The sequence below is a fragment of the Rattus norvegicus genome, chromosome 16 (genome assembly GCF_021556685.1).
Source record: "Rattus norvegicus strain SHRSP/BbbUtx chromosome 16, alternate assembly SHRSP_T2T, whole genome shotgun sequence".
Taxonomy (NCBI): Eukaryota; Metazoa; Chordata; class Mammalia; order Rodentia; family Muridae; genus Rattus; species Rattus norvegicus.
In genome coordinates this window covers 9508494-9520793 of record NC_141549.1, presented here as the reverse complement: position 1 = coordinate 9520793, position 12300 = coordinate 9508494, and the positions used below count along the sequence as shown (strand labels likewise).

The 12300-nt window shown below is 46.2% G+C and overlaps 1 non-coding gene across 1 annotated transcript; it reads right to left on the bottom strand.

The window, feature by feature from the left end:
• Nucleotides 1-5456: 5456 nt before the first annotated feature.
• On the bottom strand, nt 5457-5585 carry LOC120097604 (small nucleolar RNA SNORA17). The gene has a single exon (XR_015640564.1). It is a non-coding gene; the product is annotated as a small nucleolar RNA SNORA17 (small nucleolar RNA).
• Nucleotides 5586-12300: the final 6715 nt, after the last annotated feature.

The window sequence follows — 12300 nt, the reverse complement described above, 5'->3', positions numbered from 1 at the left end:
TGTGTGTGTGTGTGTGTGTGTATGTGTGCGTGTGTGCGTGTACAGATATCCACCCACTTACATGTACTGTGCATAATTTAGGTTGACATAAAATACTATGACTTCATGAGGCTTTACCGAACAACTTTGGTGCTATTTAACCCTGTGGTCCTTGTGTGTTTGGTCGTCCCTCTATCCTTCCCCATTTTTCCTTTTTCACTTCACATCACCCATGCCCTGTTATTCCCCTTCTAACCACCACACACCACGGTCCCTTTATATCTTCCTAGTTTCTGCAATTGCTTCATGCTATAAAAGGAGACTGAAGGAGAATGAGTAGTGTTTGCCTTTCTGTGTTTGGGTTCCTTTACTCAATATAATCTTTTCTAGACCCATCCATTAACCTGCAAATTTAGTGATTTCATTTTTTTCAAAGTTTTATTTATTTATCATGAATACAGCTTTCTGTAATCCTGCAGGCCAGAAGAGGGTTCCAGGTCTCATTATAGATGGCTGTGAACTACCATGTGGTTGCTAGGAATTGAACTCAGGCTCTCTAGAAGAGCAGCTAGTGCTCTTAACCCGAGCCATCTCTCTAGCCCACTTTCACATTTCTGTACAACGGAGTAGCATCGCATCGTGTATGCCACACAGCAGGAGAGAAACAATGCCCAGTTCTGAAAACCCAGCCAGCTTCCTGGGGCTAGCAAGGTCATGGCCTTAGGAAGGAATCTACTGTCGCCATTTTTCTAGAGCAGCACAATTCCTTTATACTCTGAATCTTATCCTCGTCCTAAGAGGTAAGTGTAGCTACCACCCATCATCAAAGAAGCCTTTTCTTGCAGCAAATGGAGACCATCAATGAAAATACAGCTGCGTACAATGCAGAGATCAGTGGATCGTGGGGTGCCTGGCCCTAGTGGATACAGCTATATCATAAGTCCAGCAGCTATGGCTCAAGGAATGTTGAGGAAGAGGGGCCAAAAAGATTTTAAGAGCCAGGATCCCGGGAAGTCTGCCGAGAAAAATTTTTTCCAGGAAATGGCTGCATGAGTGAGGGTAGAACAAAGGCAAGATCAGTGGATTCAACAATGTGAAAGGGGAAATTTGTGGGATTTTACTCAGGCAACTAATGATTGCTGGAAAAAGGGAGTTCACTTCTTCAGGAGTGAGCCCCCTTGTTGGGTGTCCAGTGCAGAGTGGTCAGCCCTAAAACAACAAAATGGACTCAGTAGGTTGTGTTTATATATTTTCACACACACACACACATACACACACACACACACACACACACACACACACACACACACACACACACACACACACCATGCCTTTAAACTGTCCTGTTGGGGAAGAAACTCTACAGAGAGACTCCATTGAATTGAAGGGATTTCCAGGCAGCCCTCAGTAGATAAAGCAGATGGTATCCTGTCCCTCTCCTCTGGTCCAAGAAATGTAAACTGTGGTCTGAAAAGAAATGGTAGGGTCAAAAATCAAACCAGGTTTCTTGACGTTTAAAAGGAAGTCTTGAATTTTTTAGCTGGAGGGCAAATGATGCAGGGAAGTCAGCACAGGGAATGAACACGAGGAGACGGTCATCCTGCTTATAAGAATTCCAAGTGTGAGGGGCTTGAGACCCCATAGGAACAACAATGCCAACCAACCAGAGCTTCCAGGGACTAAGCCACTACCCAAAGACTATACATGGACTGACCCTGGGCTCCAACCTCATAGGTAGCAATGAATAGCCTAGTAAGAGCACCAGTGGAAGGGGAAGCCCTTGGTCCTGCTAAGACTGAACCCCCAGTGAACATGATTGTTGGGGGGAGGGTGGTAATGGGGGGAGGATGGGGAGGGGAACACCCATATCAAAGGGGAGGGGGAGGGGTGAGGGGGATGTTGGCCCGGAAACCGGGAAAGGGAATAACAATCGAAATGTAAGTAAGAAATATCCAAGTTAATAAAGATGAAAAAAAAAAAAAAAGAATCCCAAGTGTGCTCAGTGCTAACGTCATCCCTCTAAAGCTCCACTGAGTCATCTTCCACAGTGCGAAGGGATCCGGGCTACATGAAAGCTGAAAGGCTGGACAAAGATGGCCGAAACCCTCTTCCGGACAGCAACAACTATCATTATTATCAATTGGTTCAGAGCTCTGGACATTAACTGAGGGCTTCTCAGCAACTTAAATAGCATTCAGTCAACAAAAACAAAACAAAACAAAACAAAACAAAACAAAAAAAACCACTGAAATCTTCACTTGATCTTAGCCAAAAGGCCGAGAAGCGATAAAAAACACTGAAATCTAAGTAAAAACAGCAAGCATGGTATTTTAAGTTGCTTGCTCCTGTCTTCCTCTCCTCAGCTCCATGGGATACTTGAAGCAGACTGAAGAGAACAGAAGTCTTGAGACCTCTGGTGCCGACAGGACAGGCTCATGCTCCCTGTGAATTCCTACTTGGAGAACTGACACTGTGAACAGCCTTGCAGTTCTCTGGAAGAGATCTGTTTGGGAAGATTTTCTCATTTAGTGTGCTTCAGAGATTAATTTGTGCGAGCACAAATATCCCAAGGGCATTTGTGTAATTCAGTGGTAGGAAAACCAACCAACCAACTAACTAACCAACCAGCCAACCAGTCAACCAACCAATCAACCAACCAACCAACCTAACAAACCAACCAACCAGCCAAACAACCAACTAACTAACCAACCAACCAGCCAACTAACCAACCAACCAACCAACCATCCCCACTCCCAATAAAAAGCAATTCCAATAAATGAACAAAACACAGAAAACCAAACCCATGGAACTGTTCAACACTGAGGCCACTGGCCAGGATGAGTTGGATCTAATAAGAGGCACATCAAAAATTTAAAAGGAAACATTGGAGAACAAGATCTGCCCACGCCTTTGAAAAGCTTTAGCATTCCTGGCAAGGTAGAAGAGTCAGTGAGGGGCTAACCTCTGATTAACTTACCGGCAACGGCAGGCGCTTGCTGGGGCTCTGAATGTACGACCCAACACACAGAAACTTTCTCAGCCAAGAACTGACTCGGGGGCACCGAGGATCTAAAGAGGTCTCTGTGCAGTCTTAGACTGATCACTAATCTGAGGGATCTAAAGCTAGCACTGTGCAGGCGTTAGCTAACCATTAAGCTGAGGAACCTTTTCTGTGACCGTGTATAACAAAGGACCAGGTTGTTATTAGATATATTACAACGAGTTAGTTAGACAATATTAAGTGGTTCAGGAAAATCACTAAACAAAACAAACATAACATACCACCAGCAGCAATAACAGCAACAGCCACCAATCCTAGAGAAGAATTGTGTCTTATTCTTAGAGTAAGCATGGTATTTTAAGTTGCTTGCTCCTATCTTCCTCTCCTCAGCTCCATGGGACACTTGAAGCAGACTGAAGAGAACACTTCAGCCTTTTATTTTCCTAAAAGCATCGACTGTTCAATAAAAAATAGCGAGAAGTGCAAAGCCAGGAGAGTAATGACCCATTTTCAGAGAAAAATATGAATATAATAATTGGTCGGTATGCACTGTCCCTGTGGGAGCCTAGACACTGGACACACTGTCAAAGACTTTAGATCAACCTCCGTAAGCACAGGGGAGGAACAAAAGGAGACATATTTAAAGACTCAAAGCACAGGACAGCAACACTTTCTAAGCAGAGAGATCTCAGTGAGGAGACAGGAAGCTAAAGAGTGGATCAAATTCAAGTCGGAGGTTAAAAAGCAAAAAGTTCAGAAGTGACAAGTTGCATGGCATTTCAGAACGCACACAGGAAATGGTCTGTGAGTTGAAGACAGTGTGAGGAACAGTAAGAAGAGTGACGAAAAAAACCAAGTTTCAGAGATCTGAGCAAAGACTAGACGACGGCTGGAAGGATGCTTGAAGAGGCAATCACCATCAATATCCCAAATTCAACATACAACGCTGATTTAGATATTCAAGAAACCCAGTAAGTACTTGGATGATTAAAAATAAACTCCCAAACCTACAGCAGAACCAAATCAGTCAAAGCCAGTGAGAATCTTGAAAGTGGCACATAGAAGAATGATGTCCAACTTTAATATGACTAACTACAGCTTCTTGATGAAAACCTCAGAGGACAGAAAGCTAAGGGGCCACAGAGTCAAAGCAGAAAAGGAAAAAGGCATCACCTAGGAGTTCTATGTCTAGAAAACCATCCTTGAAAAAAAATGTCTAGACAACCAATTATGAATGAATTCACCAGAGGGAGTGGGGTGTATCTCTCCCCCATCAGCTCCACCATATAGCAGACAAGAGGCCAGGCTCCTCTCCTGTGCTCACACTGTGTGTGCCCGCTCACAACCACCACATCCAGGGCCGGTTCTACACATCTGTGACGCAGGTGTGTGTGTGTGTGTGTGTGTGTGTGTGTGTGTGTGTGTGTGTGTGTGTGTGTGCCTGCGCACGCGCAGGGCCAGCTCTCCAGAGCTCTAAGGTAGGTGAGGACCAGGGATAACTCTCCCGCTCTGATGACATTGGGGCCAACTCTCCTGCTTGATATAAGGTAAGGGGTGAGGGGCAGGGCATCTCTCTCTGCCCTTGACACTGAAGACAGCTGGTGAGACCAGCTCTCCCATGCTCATACCTTTGGGGCTGCTAACCCACAGCTCCCCAAATATGCTGGGCTGTCTCTCTGGAGTTCTGCAGCTGGCTAAGGGTGGTGGCAGCTCTTCTGCTCTTACATCCCCAGGGCCAGCTCTCCCAAGGGGCCAGTTCTCCCAGGGTGCCCAGGTGAAGGATGGGGCCAGTTGTGCACACCCCACAGACATTAACACCAGCCTTTGGTTGTAACAGACCCCTGCTGTCTCAGGGCCAAGGACCCAGACATGGTCCCCTGGTGGCAGCAAAGGCCTGGACCCCACCATTGTCCCAGGGAGCATTACTGGCTGCTGACCAGGCTGTTCCTCACTCCCCTCCAGTTCTGCTTCTCTGCATCGTCCCCCAATCCTCTGTTTCTCTTTCTTTTCCACTTCTCCACAACTTACTTGTTCCTCTCAGTGGTGCCAGCCCAGGGTCTCTGAGCATCTGGGATGGTCTCAGGAGTGCTATGCCCGCTCATACATTATAGCACTGAACAAGGGTCATCTTGGGCATGGTCTGCTTCACTAGGCCTGTACTGCCCTGGCATGGTGGTCATCTCAAACTACATACTGTCTGGGCTTCATGGTGCCAGACTGGTGGTTGTTTGGGCTTGTTCCTTGCCCCTGGTCTGTCTGAGGACCATTGTGTGAGGGTCATCTGTCTTGGGCTCACTCCTTCCCTGGGGCCGAAGGACCCAGGTGGGGTTTTCCTAGTCTCCAGCTCATTCCCTGCCCTGGAAATCCATCAGGGTCTAGACAACCAGATGGCTGGTTGTCTAAGGCTAGCTCCCTGTATGGGCACCCTGACACTAGGCTGGACTGGTCGTCAACTCAGGCTTGCTTTTTTTCAGGGACCGTTAGACTCCTATTACAGATGTTCACAGGTTAGAACACCGATCATAGATAGAATTTCTCTCCGCTCTGCCACCTCCTGACGCAGATGTGACACAGCAGCCACACCAGCTACGCCTCTAGGGGAAAGGGTCTAATGTAACTTATAGCTCGTTTTATACTGTCTGGTTCAGAAGACAGCTTCCTAAATAAGCCACTCTAAGGTGTTGCTGATGAACTTACAGTGCACGAAGATGTAATTTGTTGATGACATCAGCACAAAGGAAGGGGACGTGATTATTGCAACATCTCTTAGTAACATTACGTTAGATGGATACTACTTGTCTAAGTTAAAATGTTTTCCTGTAAAATCCAAAGCAACAGTAGAAGGTAGCATCAGGCATAGTGATACATGCCCGCACAAGGCATTCACAGCAGGCAGTCACACCGAGTCCAACAAGTCTGTAGATGTGAGATCGGCATTAGAAATCGATTGATTGTGTCTTGCAGCTGAAGAGAGAGAAGGAGGTACAGAGCTTGCTCTGGAAGGGTCTGAGTTTTGTCCACAGCACATGTGTAAAAAAGTCTGTAATCCAGCTCTGGGGAGGCAGAGATGGAAGGAACCCCGAGGCTTGCTGGTCTCTCAGTCTAGTTGAATTGGCAAGCATTGTGCTCATTATCAAAAATCAGGCTGGAGACTGGCTGAGGAAGACCTTGAGGTCAACATCTGGCTCTATACTCATGCACACACCAGAGTATATACCATATACAGACATAAATAATAATTTTAAAATAAATCAACTGTATCTCTATGAAGTAGCAATGTATGGTCTGCATTTAAATAGAAGCATATGATTTAGAACTGGAAAAATACTTAGGCATAAATTTAACAAAAAAACCTTGCAGGATTTGTACACTGAACACCAAATAGGCATTGTGGATAGACTCGAGACAATGAAAAAACACCTCCTGTTCACGGGTCTGGAGCACTTCCTGTCAAGATGACAGTGTTTCTGAAACTGTCCTACGGATTCCATGGAGTCCCAGTGAAAAGAACGCCCTCAGAAATGTATAAGGAAACAGAAACTACTCGGAAACCCCATTCCCCAGTCATTTGTCCCACAGAAGTCTGCACTGTCTGCATCATCTGTTCATAGCAGCCCTATTTTTATGGTTGGATTTAACTAAATCCGTAAGCCCAAAGTTTCCCGTGCCACACCCCTGTTGCCCGCCTGTTTTTAGAACAGATCTAGCACTCTAGAGAGAGCATTAGTATCTTCTCAGCTGACTCCTACTCTGTCCCCAAGGCAAACACTAGTCTCCTCTCATTCACTATAGGTCGATTTTGCATAAACGGGATTGACTACCATATATTCCTTTATGCCTGACATCTCCTGCTCTGGACTGCTTGAGCTCCTCCTGTGCAGTCTGTAAAGTTTACTCACGTTTTATCGCCTGTCAGTGCTTTATTGTCTGAATACACTGCAGTTTGCTTATTCATTCCCTTGTAAACAGATATTGGGATCCTTTCTGGTTTTTATCTTCTTTTATTTTATCTTTTATTTAATTTTATCTAAGTATCACTGTCTAAGTCTTTTTATTTTTTAAAGGAAAAGAATATATTTTCACTTCTTCCAGATTAAAAATCTCAAGAGTGGACTTGGTGGATCTCAGAGAAAAGTATTTGTTTAAAAGTTAACAAGAAGTGGACCAACGCCTTCTGCAAATGTGCACATTATTTTATTTTCTTATTAGCAGTATGGGACATGAGTCTTACTAAAGGCTTTAAATGCTCACACATTTTATGTCGCGACCCACAGATATTTCTCTGTGGAGTTCATGCTTTAAATCAGGCCTTTCACTATGGAGATATGGGGATTTTTAAATACTCTGGACACAAGCCCTTTTTTACATTTTGCATTTTTTCTAGTCTTTTATTTGTTGATTGATTTTCTTACTGATAAAGTTGAAAAGTTTGAACTCTAATTTATCGTTATTTTTCTATTGGAGGATTTTTCCTAGTCCGAGATTAAAAACAGTCTATTTTAGCTGGGTGGTAGTGGCACATGCCTATAATCCCAGCACTTGTGAGATAGAGGCAAACAGATTCCTATGAGTTCAAGACCAGCCTGGTCTACAGAGTGAATTAGTTCCAGGACAGCCAAGGTTGAGAAACCCTGTCTCAACCCCCAAAACCCATAGTGTATGATTTATTGTAGAAGTACTTTGGTTTATTGAACCAGGTGGTAAAGATAGGCCACTTCTCAGGGGACAGGGTGGGCAAGGTCAACTCTGACCCATGAGGGTCACTGCAGTACAGTGAAGAGGTTTTGAATTCTTATTGGAGACATGGATTTCCCAACTCTAAGGCACCCAACTCTAGGAACCTGGAGTACAGGACAGCACATTACTATCCCAAGCCTCTGCTGAGGAGGGCAGGGGTTTTCCCTCCAGTTCCTACCTAATAGGCCAGTGGGAGTCAGAGCTAATCCATTTAACCTTTCTTCCGGTCAAAGGAAGCCACTAGAGGGCACTGTGACAGCAGGTTTCCAGGCCAGCAGGCTGTGGCTTTGCTCAGACTTGTAGCTAGCTAGCAGCAGGCCCTTGCTTGCTGTGGACAAAGCGAGACTTGATGGTTATTTCAGTCACATCAGAAGACAGGGGGAGGGTGACCTCAGTGTTTGCAAGGGGCCCTCTCCTTGTTCTCTTAGGACCAACTTATGGTAGAGGATAGGAAAACGTTCAGGATGAGAAGCTTAGTGGCCAGAAGCCAAAGATAGCAGAGCCAAGGGGAACTGTGGGAGGTGACAATTCACTATAGACAAGTAATGCATTCCAGCAGCAAGGAATTCTGGAAGCAGAGGAGGTACTGAATTTTGGAGAGGAAGATGTGGCTGGAAAGTGAGGGCCCTAGGGAGTATTGAAGGGTCTAGGCAGACTGAGTGGGCTGTGTCCACTCAATACTGGGTATCAGAGACCCCAGGCATTCAGGACTGAGAGACAGTGACAGGAGCCACAGCATATCACACAGATGGGCAAGTCCTAAAACCAAGTTGGTGGTCTCGGTATTCCATCAGATGGTAGCTTAGGGTCAGGCCCAGAGCCAGAAATGGTCTGGCAGAGAGGAAAGGGCAAACACAGCCTATTGAGGTATCAGACAGGGCCCACTTTGACCTCACATCGTGAAGAAGCCATGAAAGTGCCTGGAGCCTCAGGCTAGTCTTGGGGCTCACAGATGAATTGCAGATACTTAAGGTCTTGGTAGGAGCATGGCCGTCAGGGCCTGCTCTTCACTAAGGGGACAGAAGTGCACAGGGTTGGGGCACCATAACACATTCTAAACACTTTCTACGATGACAGTGATTAAGACCAGCCCCCTGTGTAATTGACTTGGGTCCCCAAAGTGTTAGGCTGCATGTATGGCTTGTGCTTTAACCGTTCTGCTGCAGGGTTGCCATAAACGTTGCCCATATCTCTCCCAAGCCAGCGTGAAGGTACTCTCTTGAGTATCCTTGCAAGGGTACCCCAACATCCATGAGAGCGCTCTATGCTTCTCAGCCCATAGCGGCTTGAACCTCCGCTAACTTGCTTCTGACACCTCTGTCTTTATCGTTGACTCTCATCTCTCTGGGCTCTAACACATCATTCCTGTAGCCACGGACAAACACCCTTCTGCTGTTTGCATTCCTTTTTCCCAGAATGGAATGTTCTTTCCTGCCCTGTCTACCTGACAAGTACTGAGTCAGCCTTTACTTGTTCAAACTTCATCTTGACACTTTACCTGACCAGCCTCAACCTGGATCCATGTAAAGGTAACCACAGTTCAGGTAACATTGAATTGCTGACCACACAGTCATTTCCCCTCTGTATTTATTGCCAAGATGATCCTGATATTACCCAAGTATTCAATGTCCGGGAAGACGATCCTTCTGTGGCTAAAGAATAAATACCAGATAGGCCAAGCCCAACACTCCAGCCTTACACTTTCCACAGCATGACGCCACTGCCAAGCTCTTGCTCTGGTCGCTGCCCTTATGCCTCCCCTGACATGTGGTACGGTCTTCTCAATCAGTTCCAACAGTGGCAGACTCAGAAATGGTCTGTGGTCAAATGAGTCTTCCCTTAGATCTGCCTCTGAACTACGTTTACTAGGGTTGGCTAAGGACCCACAGAGATGCCTCAGAATCTGAGACCATTAAAAATTGCCCCCTCCTTTTAAATGCCAGTGAATGTGAATGTTCTGTCCTCTAATTCTTTACCCTTACTGGCCTTTCTTTAGAGACCACTCACTGAGTGCCAAATGCATGTTAGACATAGTTGGCTTTGAGTCTAAACTACCCACGAAGGCTCAAGTGCTGAAAGGCTGGTCCTAAACTGGTAGTGAATTTTGGGAGATTCTTGAAAGTTTAGGAGATGGGGTGGAGCTGAAGGACGTAGGTCACAGGGAGAGGGTTCTTTGGTGAGATCTGGACCCTTCTTCTCTCACTCTGCTTGCTACAATGCTAGAACTTCTCTGACATCATGCTTCTGTCACTATGAAAGAAGCCCAAGTTCATGTGGACCAAATAGCCGCGGACTCAACCCTTTGAAACTGTCGACCTAAACACATCTTTCTTGTTTTAAAGTTGCTCCTGTCATGTATTTGGTCATAGCAAATAGAAAGTAACTAATTCAGATACTTGACATTCAAAAACGAATAGGGCAAAGTTCTTACCTGCACAGCACTCAGTTTTTCTGAGAAGGAAGTGGTAGAACAGTGATACTGTGTAGCACGGCAGCCATAGTTGTCTGCTGTGGTTTGCTTAGGCAGAGGAAAATTCCTAAAAGGTTCATGGAAGCCCTCAGAAGCTCTTACAGGAAGAAAACTATGATTCATATCACTGCCATAGAACGAATCGGGGCTCAGTTTCCTGGAACTTGCTCAGCCCTTGTCTGTCAGCTCATGTTGCAAAAGAAGGAAATGAATTATCTCCAAGAGAGTCACACACCTTGATAGGAGGTTAGAGCCTCTGGGATGAGTTATGTCTCTGACAAAGCTAAGGAGCAAGAGAACCAGGACAAACCCTTCTCAGTACCGAGTCCTGGCTAGACCAGAAACAGAGAGTAACCATGGGCACAGAGTAACAGGGCCTGGCAACAACCAAAGTTATAAAACTCTCTTCAGGCTTGCATGATGGAGGAAGAGACCTCACATGTATTCAACTTAGTTCTGTGGCGATAAAGGGGACCTGGAATCAAGGGTCAGAGGAGATACAGAGGCAAAGGGAAATCTGACCAAAGCCACCAAACAGGATTCTTGCTAAAGACAGGCCAGAGTGAGCGGATGGTGCCAGGGTGATGCTGGGAGAGAGGGAGGCTTTCTGCTATAGCTGGAATTGGAGAAGAAGTACGTGGATGGGCCTCAGAGGAGATACAGGAGGCTGACTGTGGGCTTCCCTTCTCCTCATGGACACTGGTCCATGAGCACAGGAGGAGCAGAAGCTGTAAGCAGGGTTTGTACAGCCGAGAGTATGCCTGAAGGATTTCTGGAGACAGTTTCAGGGAGACAGCTCTGCTTCATGCTTCAGAGGTGGGGTGAAGGGTTTGGGGGGTGATGGGTGGAAGAACTGTTTGGCCACGACACAGTACCTACTGGTCGTCTGGTGGGAAGGGCTGAGCAGGACTTACGTGCTGAACCACGCAGCACTTGCAGGAAACTTAGAGCAGGGTCATCCTCTAGATAAGGTCAGGCGTCTGTGCTCAGTGACATTCTCCAGGTAAGATCAGTGTCAAGGAGGAAGCCCTGATGAGAAAGGGAGTCCTCCATTTTGTGCCAAGCTTGGAGAGCTATCTGGACATGGTGGACTGCTACCTTAGTAGCAGGGTCTTCCAACAGACTTTGGCTTAGTTGGAAAGGGACTCTACAGATACAGTGACAGGAAAGAGACGGGAACATCCAAGAAACAAATAAATTCTCATCTTTGGACACTTCCAAGTGTGCCCTACATATCCCAACTTCAGCAAGTGTCACCCCCGCATGCATGAATACCATAGAGGACAGAAAAATTGCAGGTTGCTATTGGACCAGCTAACTTTAATGCCCCATCTATCCCTGAAATATTAGAATTTGGGTCACAAACTAGGAGGGGGATGGAAATAATCATTATTTAGAAGCTCTGACCCCAGGGCAATATTGACACATGTCATTCCAAGTATCCCCTTAGGGAAATGCCCACAGGTTTGCTCCCTAAAAACTCTGTTTCTCAGATAACTGCTAAGAACCCATGGACCAAGCTGGGGCATTGGTTCTGGGGAAGCTCACTGTGCAAGCATGAGGACTTGAGTTGGGATCCCCAGCACCCACATAAGATTTGGGCATGGAGTTCTATGTCCCTCTCCTCATCACTGAGGAATGGGGACAAACATGTCCAAGGCGCTCACCTGTCAGTAAGCCTCAGGGAAATAAACATCCACTGAGAGACGCTGCCTTGAAAATTAGGGTGGAGAGGCAGGCGTGGTGGTTCACCCCCTTAACCCCAGGAGTCAAATCTCTGCTCTTCACAGCTAGTTGCAGGGCAACCAGGACTACACAGAGGAACCATGACTCAAAAAAACAAAGTAAGACAACAAAATTAAGGTTGAGAAGAAATAGAAGACAACCGAATGTCAACGTCTGACCTCCCAGTCAATAAACATGTCCTCCACCCCGGTGCATACACAACTTCACAGGGCACACCCCCAAGTGCACCCCTCCTAGTGCATAAACACCCGCTAGTGCGCGCGCACACACACACACACACACACACACACACACACACACACACACACACCAGTGCCCATACCCCAGTGCACACACATGTACCCCCCCCCCATAAATCCACAGACAC